The sequence below is a fragment of the Macrotis lagotis genome, chromosome X (assembly GCF_037893015.1).
Source record: "Macrotis lagotis isolate mMagLag1 chromosome X, bilby.v1.9.chrom.fasta, whole genome shotgun sequence".
Classification (NCBI taxonomy): domain Eukaryota; kingdom Metazoa; phylum Chordata; class Mammalia; order Peramelemorphia; family Peramelidae; genus Macrotis; species Macrotis lagotis.
In genome coordinates this window covers 330826690-330837907 of record NC_133666.1, presented here as the reverse complement: position 1 = coordinate 330837907, position 11218 = coordinate 330826690, and positions in this window count along the sequence as shown.

The window sequence follows — 11218 nt, the reverse complement described above, 5'->3', positions numbered from 1 at the left end:
ATCAGAAACTAGATTTCATTCCATAAATATTTGTGTCCACCATATATAAAGTACTATGCTAGGGATTGGGCATCTTGGTGCCCTTGAAGCAAGAATTTTTCCCATTAGAGCATCTCAGCTATTTGTGGAATAAATGGAGGTGGAACCTGAGGGTAGCCATGGGCTTTATCCAAAATAATTTAAGATGCAATGAGAATCCTTTGCATTCCTTCATATCACACTTTATGGCTTACCTAATGCTTTTCATGTTAGCTTCATTCTCACAACACCCTTAGCACATAGGTTTAATGCTTTTTATTTGAAATTTAATAATTAACCCATAGGTTTGAATTCTGGCTAATGAGTCTTGTATATATAATTATGAATATCAAACAAGACAGGGAGGAGGAGTGCCAGCATTTGTATCTCTAGTCTTAGGTTACTACTTGATAATGCTCAAGTAATAAATAACAGAGGCAGGCTTCAGATCACCTTTTTAATGGCTTACCATTCAAGGCTTTTTCCACTATACCATAGCTGTTCCCTTGATTCCTAGCAAAACACACTTAAAACCATCAAACTTGATGTCTTTTCTGTACCAAAGGACCTATGTTAAGATTCTGGCTCTACAGGGTTTTAACTCTGTGACCTTGGACAAATCAATTTACTATTCTGACATTTCATAAAATGAACAGATTGGCATCAATAACATGTTAAGGCCTCTTTCCCCCTCTAATTATATGCTCTTTGGTTCTGATTCTAGTTTATTTCAGTCATTTTTCAGGTACGTTTGACTTTTTGTGAACCCATTTGTGCTTTTCTCCAAGTATATTGGAGCGGTTTGTCATTTCCTTCTCCAGCTAATTTACAGATGAGGAAACTGAGACAAACAGGGTGAATTGACTTGCCCAGGGTCACGCAGTAAGTGCCTGAAGTTAGATTTGAATTCACCAAAGTGATTCTTCCAAAATCCAGACCTGGCACCCTATCCTCCACATGACATAACTGCCCTGATTCCAATTTAATTTGTTTAAAAACAATTTAAATTTAAAGCTTTTCCCCAGTCTTTTCTAGCTAGATACCCTTAATTTCTCTGTTTATGTTTAACATCTTTAAATTCTTAATCTAACATCTATGACCTAGTGCTTCCTTTGGAAACACCCAAAACTACAAAAGACCATCTGGAGGAGACAGCAAGGTGGCCTAATGAGTTTGAATTCTGCCTTAAACATTTACTAGCTGTGTGACCCTGGGGATTTTATTTAACCTCTCTCAGTCTGTTCCTCTTCTGTAAAATGGAAATAATAATAGCACCTGCATTTTAAGGTTGTGAGAACAGAATGTACATGCTAGCTATTACTATTTTACCCTCATAAAACAGCATGTCCCCTCTTTTGCAAAGGTGTCTCATTAAGTCCTCTGATTAATTTAAGACTTGGGCCCTGCCCCCTCAAAGCTTACTTTCTAAACTATTGTTAGGGCTTGTTCATGGGAGAAATACAGAATGAAAATCACTTTTGGAAGTAGGGTCAAAATCTGAGAGGGGGAGAATGTGCAGGATGTAGTGTCCATTGTGCTTCCACTCATGTTAGATCAAAATAGAGTTTGGCTACTTCTACCCAAAGTAGTATTTAACCCTTTGACATGGGAATTTGGCACTGGCATCATCAGGCATGAATGCATAGTGCATTAGTCTGAATCATGGGGGATTGAATCGTCCTGGTGCTCAGTTACTTTGGAGTAGAGGAGAAAAACCAACTGACCCAAAAGGCATTTGCAGTTACAAGGGGAGAGTGAACCACAGTAAGGAAAGAGACAGGATTAGATTTCAAAGAAGAGCTTCAAATGCCAACATGGATTCAGATGGAAGAAGGAATGGGATTTCAAAACACGGATATATTTTTTAATTCATTAGCCTCTCTACTGAGATTGACTGACAGAAGCAGGTAGGATGATGACTTGCCATATTGGACTTTGTAAGTTAATGACTTCTGAGTACTAGGGAAAATAGGGCTTCCTTATATCCACATAGCTCAGGCTTGGGAAGCCTAGAGCATTCTTGAATAAAGAAAATGGTTATAGCTTCTGTAATAGCAAAAGGACACTTCTGTTTATTTATCCTCATAATACAGGACAATCGATTCAAATGAATAGTAGAGAAAGTGTTAATTGTCAAAGTGGGACAGGTAAAGGATGTGCAACTATGTGAGAACAGTGACAATTACTAATCTTGAAAAAATTGTCATCAATGGATGTACAAAACGCATTTCTTCTTTTTCTTCTCTTCTTCTTTCTTCTATGATCCTTTGCTCATAATGGTATAAGACCTATCAGCCAGATTGAATAAATGGAGAAATAACTCAATTTTAATTAAAAGGCAGCAGGTTCCTACTATGTGTCAGATGCTGTACTAGGTGGTGATACAAAGACCAAAGAATGAACTCTGTTCTTAAAGAATTCACATATTAATGGAGGGAGGAAAAGAGACAGATAGGCAATAGTCCCCCTCAAGGCAGTATAAAATGGCAAAAAAGAAAAGTGGTTTTGGAGTCAGAGGGATTGGGTTCAATGAATAAATGGTGAGAGGATACGAATAGTTCACATTAGGGAAAAAATACTTAGGGAAAAGTAATTCCAAATCACACATAGTAAAAGAAAAGTACAAAACAACTCTTGAGTTTTCACATTGCATGAAACTACTAAATTTACAAAGATGACAGAAGATGAAAATAGTGTTGAAGGGTCTAAGGGAAGATTGGCAATGTCAAATACACAGGAGGATCTGTGAATTGGTTCAACTGTTTGGAAAATAGAAATACACTTTTAAACATTGACTAAAATATAAATTTAAATATGTAAATTATATATTTAAAAGGAATAGCAAGTTCATAATAGATTGGCAGTTTCATGTACAACCATCTTTTTATTATATATTATTTATTTATTATATATTATAAATATATAATATTTATATAGATAGAATATATTTTTATAATATATATTATTGTGTTATGTAAATGCTAATTTTATTCCATAAATTAAAAATAAAAAAATTTTAAAAAAATTTAAGTGACTAAAATATTCATACTTTATAACCAAGTGATCCCTTTGCTAGGCACATACCTCAAGGAGAGTTTCTGTTTTATCTATGGAGGTAAAAAGATAGTAATAAAATTTTCCCCATATATATCACACCATTCCTATCAGCACTTTTTGTTAGCAAAGAATTATAAGCAAAGTAGATGCTCAATGACCGGGGGATAACCAACCAGGAACATATTGGAATAAGCTTGTATTAACCTTTAAAGCTGATTTTTCAGTGTGAGAATTTTCACCTCAGAAATCTGCAGACTACAAATTGTAGTTTGATTTAAATTTTTTTAATTGTCTAAACTATTGTCTAGAAATGGAGAAAATGTTAATAATGCAAATTAAATGTAAAAGTGTGTTATTCAGGCTTTTTTACTTCTTCTGAAAGAGTTTGTTGTTAATATTTATTAGTATACTCCCCCAGGAATGACCAAACAAATTACGATAAATGAATAAAATAAAATATTACTGTGCTTTTTAAAAAATCTGATTCCACCTCACTAAAGTATGAGATTTTGTTTTGGGCCCTCAAAAAAACAAATAATGAATATGAAGATTACAGAGAATCATTTGAAAATTTCTATGAGAAACAATAAAGAGAATTAGGAAAATAATATACACAATGATATACAATAAGTTGTTTTAGAACAACTAAACAAAATTTAATTAAACTCATCATGCTCCTCCCCCTAAAATAAGAAATGTACCTCTTTCCCTTCTTTTCTAAACTAGGCTGGAACATTACAGTCAATTGATATGTTGATTAGATGCCTTTCTTTTTTTATTCTGTCATAAGGGATACTTTGTTTAAGAAGGACTTAGAGAAATAATTTATTAGAAAGACAATGCAAAAAACTAAAATGGAACAGGCCAAAACCGAAAATCTTTAATTATAATAATCAAGCTTGGACCCACACAAGAATCAGCTTCCCTTCCTTGAAGGGTTAGTAAACTATTGCTATGGAATATTGTTTTTATAGTTTTGTAGATATAGGACTCTAAGGGGTTTTTAGAAGACATCAAATCTGAATCCTCATTTTGCAGATGAGGAATTGAATTCTACAAAAACTAAGTGATGAATATGGCCAAGATCCTACCTATAATGAATGGCACAATCAAGAATTGAACACAGGTCTTAGGTCTTTAAATTCAACCAAACCCAGGAATGCTGATTTTTTTGAAGCAGAATACACCTATTGCATTTTATCTATTTTCTCTGATTTTGTCCATTGATACCTTTTTGAATCTGAACACTTCATAAGTTCCAAACTTCATGTCATTTGCAAATTGGACAAGTAAACCATCTTTGCTTATATCTAAACCAATGATATAATGTTGAATAGTACAGAATCAGTTTCAGAAATTTGGGAACATGCCACTAGATGGTTTCCTCCAAGGTCATGTTGATTATTCTATGTGTATGATTTTTTTAACCAGTTCCATAGTTATTTAATTTTTATTATCATCATTTGAGATGTGGCATGGTTATATGTGCAGGAGTAAGTAGACTTTGTCAAATACTTTGCTAGATTTCAGATCGACTATGTTTCCACATCCTCCTAATCAACCTCTCTAATTACCTAGAGACAAGAGCAAAATGAGACTAGTTTAGAGTGATCTGTTTGTGTTTTATCTTTTTTGCTTTTTTAAAAAACAAGTTTTTTAATATATCTAAAATTTACAAAGTGATTTCTGGATATCTGTGAACATATACATACACCACAAATTAATTTGGTCATGATACACAAAACAAGTTTTTAAAAAAGGAAATTATTTTTATATCTGGCAGTATGAACATCATTGTATACTCATGTGTTCTGTTCTTCAAAGAAGTGAGGTTTGAGGAAAAACTTTGAAAAGAATTGTTTTTTAAATTATTTTTATTTTGGGGGGATTGGGGGGGTAGGCTTTTGCAAGGCAGTGGGGTTAAGTGGCTTGCTCAAGGCCACACAGCTAGGTAATTGTTAAGCGTGAGGCCGGATTTGAATTCAGGTACTCCTGACTCCAGGGCCGGTTCTCTATCCACTTCACCACCTAGCCACCCCGTAAATTATTTTTAAAAGAAATTTTCATCTTACATAGTCATGTTATAAAAGTAAACATACCCCCCCAAAGTAAAAAAAAAAAACCTCACAAAAAATAAAGTGAGGAGGAAAAAAGTGTGCTTCAGTCTGAATTCAGATACCATCAACTCTGTTTTGGGAATGGATAGCATTCTTCATCTTAAGTTCATCAGAGAAATTGCTTCAATATGTTTTTTTCCCCATTTGCTATTGCTAGCTGTATTTTCCTCCATTCTATTTCTTCACACTCTCATTTATTTTATTTTCTCTCTCCTTTTACCCTGTCCCTCCTCAGAAGTGTGTTGTATCTCACTACCCTAATCCACAATCTTCCTTTTCTTCTTATCCCCTAAACCCCACCTCCCTTACCCTTTTCCCCTTTCTCCCATCACTTTCCTCTCTTATTTTCCTCTAGGGTAATATAGATTTCTATACCTAACTGAGTGTGTATGTTATTTCTTCTCTGAGCCACTTACAATGAGAGTGAAGGCTTACTCATTCCCCCTCACGTTCCTTCTACTCCAAAACAAAAGCTTTTTCTTTCCTCTTTTATGTAAAATAACTTTGCTCATTATACCTCTCCTTTCCCTTTCTCCCAGTACATTCCTTTCTTGCCCATCAATTCCATCTTTAATATATTATACCTTTATATCCAACTCCTTCCTGTACCTTGTCTATATATGTTCCTTCTAACTGCCCAATAAATAAGGTTCATAGGAGTTATCAATACCATCTTCCCATGCAGGAATACAAGCAGTTCAACATAATTTAAGTCATTCATAATTTGCCTTTCTCATCCACCCTCTCCATGCTTCACCAGAGGCCTGTACTTGAAGATCAAACTTTCTGTTCAACTCTGGTAGTTTCATCAGGAAAGTTTGAAAGTCCCCCATTTCATTGAATTGTTTCCCTGAGAGAATAAGTTCAGTTTTGCTGGGTAATTGAGTTTTGATTGTAATCCAAGCTCTTTTGCCTTCCAGAATATCATATTCCAAGCCCTATGAGCCCTAGTAGAAGCTCTAAATCTTGTGTTAATCCTGACTGTGTAGTTCCATGACATTTGAATTGTTTCTTTCTGGTTGCTTGCAATATTTTCTCCTTGACTAGTGTGATCTGGAATTTGGTTATAATATTTCTGACAGTTTTCATTTTGGGATCTCTTTCAGGAGGTGTTTAATGAATTCCCTCAATTTCTATTTTATCCTCTGCTTCTGGGCTATCAGGGCAGTTTTCCTGTATTATTTAATGAAAAAATGACATCTAAGCTCTTTTTCTGGTTATGACTGAGGCAGTACAATAACTTTAAAATTATCTCTCCTGTATCTGTTTTCCAGATCAGTGGTTTTTCCGGTGAGATATTTAACATTTTCTTCTAGTTTTTCATTCTTTTGGTTTTGTTTTTATTGTTATTGATTTTGCACAAAATCATCAGCTTCCCTTAGCTCTATGCTACATTTTAAGGAATTATTTTCTTCAGAGAGCTTTTGTAGCTCCTTTTTCATTTGGTTAGTTTTACTTTTTAAAGAAATCTTCTCCTCATTGACCTTTTGAATTGCTTTTTTCCATTTGACCAAAACTGATTTTTAAGATGTTATTTTCTTCAGGATTTTTTGTATCTCCTTCACTAAGCTTCTGACTTGTTTTTTTTTTATGATTTTCCTACATTGCTCTCATTTCTCTTTCCAATTTTTCCTCTACCTCTCTTAATTAATTTTCAAAATCCCTTTTGAGCTTTTCCATATCCTGAAACCAATTCATATTTTTCTTGGAGACTTTGGATGCTGAAGTTTTGACTTTGTTATCTCCTGAGTGTGTATTTTGATTCTCCATAGGGCCAAAATAATTGTCTATGGTCAAAATTTTTTCTTCTTCTTTGTTTGCTCGTTCCCCAGCCTATGACTTGATTTTAAATCTTTGTCAGGGTAGAGCTCTGCTTCCAAGGTGGAGGATGCACTGTCCCAGACTTTTGAGGTTTTTTACAGCTGTCTTCAGGAACACCCCCCCACCCAGGGACCTCAATTCCTTCAAGGTCTTATGAGAGACTCTGACTGCTCTCCTGGCCTGTGCTCTGATCTGTGGATGACCATATGCACTCCCCTCTGCCCTGGAACTGTCAGGAGGGCTCCTGATCCACTGTGGTCCAAGATTGCAACCTGGATCTGAGCACAGTAAAGCTATTGAGTCCTGCTTCAGGGATAGATGGCAGAGACCTCTACAATCTCCCTTGACCCCCTTACCATGCATGGACTGAATGCTCTGGAAGCAGCTTCTGGGTGGCTCCCTGCCCAGTGGCTCCCCAGGCCTGGTCTTGGTCCCTAGAGGCCAAGTCTGTGCTGAACCCTGCACTGGACTGGGCTCTGCTCACTGGTGTGGCAGAGTTTTCCTGTTGAGCTTCCTAATTATCCTTGGCAATCCCTGGACTGAGATGTCTGGAAACTGCCACCATTTTCACTGACCCAGAGTCTGCCCCTAGGGACCCAGGTGCCCCATGGGGCTGGAGCCAGTTGGGCTACACTGGGGCTCTTTGTAACCCTGTGTAACAGACCTTTCCTGTGGATTCTCCAAGTTATCTTGGACTGGGAAATTGTTTCATTCAGCTAGTATATAAGGCCACCAATTCACTGTTATCAAGCACACAAATAGTCTTAGGCCTGAGCTGTGTAATTATAATTTTATACCTACTACATGTGAGACCCAATGATCTTGAAAGCTTTCTTCAGATTGAGTCTCATCACAAAGGTAATTTAGTCTGGATTCTGTCAAAATGATGAGAGTTATTGCACAGAATTTATACTGATATTTTTATTCTTTTGTTATTTATATCCTGATGTTTCCAAAAGAATTAGAAGTGGCTTATAAAATTAAGCATACTATAGACACATAAGGATAAGAAAGGAGTATATGAGAGAGAGAGAGAGAGAGAGAGAGAGAGAGAATATCTAAAAGGAGTCCAGACTCTAGGCCTCTGATATGAGCTAATGATTTTTAGAATAAGAACTAAACAAAGTTCTACTTCTGGCACTAGGTGTATGACTGGACAAGAGTTCCTTTCTTTTTACCTCAATGTCTTCATATGTAAAATGGGAATCTAAGCCCATCACTACTTATCCCAAAGTTTTCATGATTAAAGTACTTCTCAAATCTGAAAACCCTATTTAATTCTTTGTTACCCTACTATTTCTGTTGGAGGAGCAATTACTTACATAGTAACATAATCCTGCTTAGACTCTGAGTGTCCTGGAAGCATAAGTCAAAGAGAGACACCTTGGGTAACATAATGTGCTCAATGTCTGACTGAAGGCAAGTGAAACTATAACTAGGGCAGAGCACTAGAACTTTGTCTCTGGGTAGTGACAATTAAAGGGCACAAAATTTTGATTTTTAGAGGATTAAACTCTAGGTAAACAATTCCCTGACCTGACCATGCCCCTGTTCTTCCCCTGGGAATGACTTTCCCAGAATCAACTTCATACTATCCAGGGTTTTTTCCTCTGGGGGTCCAAACTTTTTCATCTTCCACAAATCTCCCATGCTTCTCCTTCCCCATCTTCTCAGTTTTGAACCTTGCTGCATGTTTTACTGAAAAAAAAATGAGAACATTTGCCTAGCTTCTCCTTTCTTCATCATTCCACATCATCCAGATGCTAATATCACCTCCTTTACCCCTGTCTACCACAATGAGGTGGACTTTTTCCCTTGAATAGGCTAACTTCTCTATGTGCATAAATAATCTCACTGTATTCTGCCTTCTCCAGCAGATTACCCCTTCTATCATCCCTACTTCCTCATTTAACTTTAATCTCTTCTTATATATTGGCTGCTTTCCTACTGTTTATAAGCATGTTCACAACCTCAAAAACCCCTCATGATTTGATTCATCCATCCTTCCTAGTTATTATTGTCCCTTAACTGTCCTCCCTTCTTTGACTAAATTCTTTGAGAAGAATTTCTACAATGTGTCTCCACTTTCCTCTTCCCCTTTTCCTAATTCTCTATAGTCTAACTTTGAATCTCATCATTCAATTGAATCTGCTCTATCCAAAGTACTTTTTTGTCAGTTGATCTCTTAATTGTCCGATCCAAGGGCCTTTTCTCAATCCTACCTCATTGAAACCTTTGGCACTCTTCTTTTTGATACTCTCTTCTCTAGGTTTTCATGATACTATTCTTTCCTGATTTCCTTCCTACCTATTTGGCTGCTCCTCAGTCTCCTTTGCTAGATCTTCATTCAGATCATATTTGCTTACTGTGAGTGTTCCTCAAGGCTCTGTCTTTGGCCTTCTCTATTGTCCTTTTAATCTATTTTATTTGGTACTCATCAGTGTTCCTGGATTTAATTATCATTTTTATGTTGATGATTCTCAAAATCCACTTATTCAGTCTAAACCTGTCTCCTGACTTCCAGACACTCACTTCCAACTGTTCATTGTATATCTCAAACTGGATGTCCTGTAGACATATCAAAACATACTCAAAACCAAACTCATTATTCCCCTCCTAAAACTATTCCCTCTTCCTAACTTCCTTACTATTCTTGAGAACACCACCATTTTTCTATTGATTGGTCCACAACCTGGGTACCATCATCAACCCTTCACTGTCTCAATCCCTTGCATCTAAACTGTTGCCAGGGCCTAATGATTTTATTCCTGCATATACTCCCTTCTTTCCTCTGACACTATCACTACTTTGGTGTAGGCTCTTATCACCTCACATCTGGACTTACAATAGTCTTCTGCTTGGCCTATTTGCTACATGTTCAATCTGTTTTCTATTTAGCTGTCAAAGTGATCATCCTGAAGAACAAATCTGACAATGTCACCTTCTCAATAAACTAGTTGCTCCCTGATATCTCTAGGATGTCCAGTACCTAGAGAATTCACAATATGAATACCAGTACAGTAACCATAATAGTCACCTGCCCTCCTTGCATTGCAATTAGAATTCTCTTCTCTGTTTTTTCTGTCTCTGTCTTCCTATCCCACCATCTCTGTCTGTTTCTGTGTCTGTCTTTCTCTTTCTTTCACAGTTATAAGCCCTCCAGCCTGAAGTTCCTGTCAACCTGCTATACATGCTCACTGTCCTTCCTCTTGATTTCCATGAGATACTGCTATGTAGCAGATCTTGGCTCTACTTGCTGACTCTGGTATAACTTATCCAGTTCTCACCTCTTCTGATTTTCCCCAACTTGGATTTTGTTTATGTTCTGGCTTAATCAACTCATTGCCTCTCCCCAATGACCTCAGACTATTTTGACTTTGATTCCATTTGAACACTAAGCCCTAAGGACCCTGGGCACTGAAAGCTTCAGGCCTTGATTAGGGTCTGGGTGTAGCTAGGTAAAACATACAAGATGATAATATTTTGAATTTAAAACGTTTTTTTAGTTAAAAAATTCCAGGGATTGGGGGTAGGGCAAATTCAAGATGGTGCAGGAAAGGCAGGGACTCCCATGAACTCTCCCTCAAATAATTTCAAATACCTTTAAATAATGATTCTAACCAAATTCTAGAGTGAAAGAACCTACAAAAAAGATTGAGTGAAGCAATTTTCCAGTCCAAGACAATGTAGAAGATTCAGGAGCAAAGCAGTTTTAGCCTTTCAGGAACAGACTGCGGGGCACCTGGGCCCTGGGGACACCAGGGTTCTTGGCAATGGAGGTGGTTTCCAGACTTCTCAGTCCAGGAATTGCCAAGGACAACTTGGAAGGTCAGTGGGGAAACTGACACCAGAGTAAGAGTGGAACCCAGTCCAGTGCAAGGCCTCAGTGCAGACCCAGCCCTAGGGGACCAGGAGCAGACCTAGGGAGCCACCCAGCAGGGAGCTATCCAACAGCTGCTTCCAGAGTGCTTAGCCCACAATGGTAAAGGGGTCAGGGAAGATTGCAGAAGGCATTGTGCTATCCCTGAGGCAGGACTCTGCTGCTTTGCCACATTCAGATACAGGTAGGAGTCTGGGGCCCCAGTCTTGGGAAAAGGTGCAGAAGCAAAACAGAGCTTACTACCTGCAGCAGAGCAGTGACTCTCTTCACAGTTCCAGGGAAGAAAGGTCTGATTGTGATCATCCATAGACCAGAGCACAGGCCA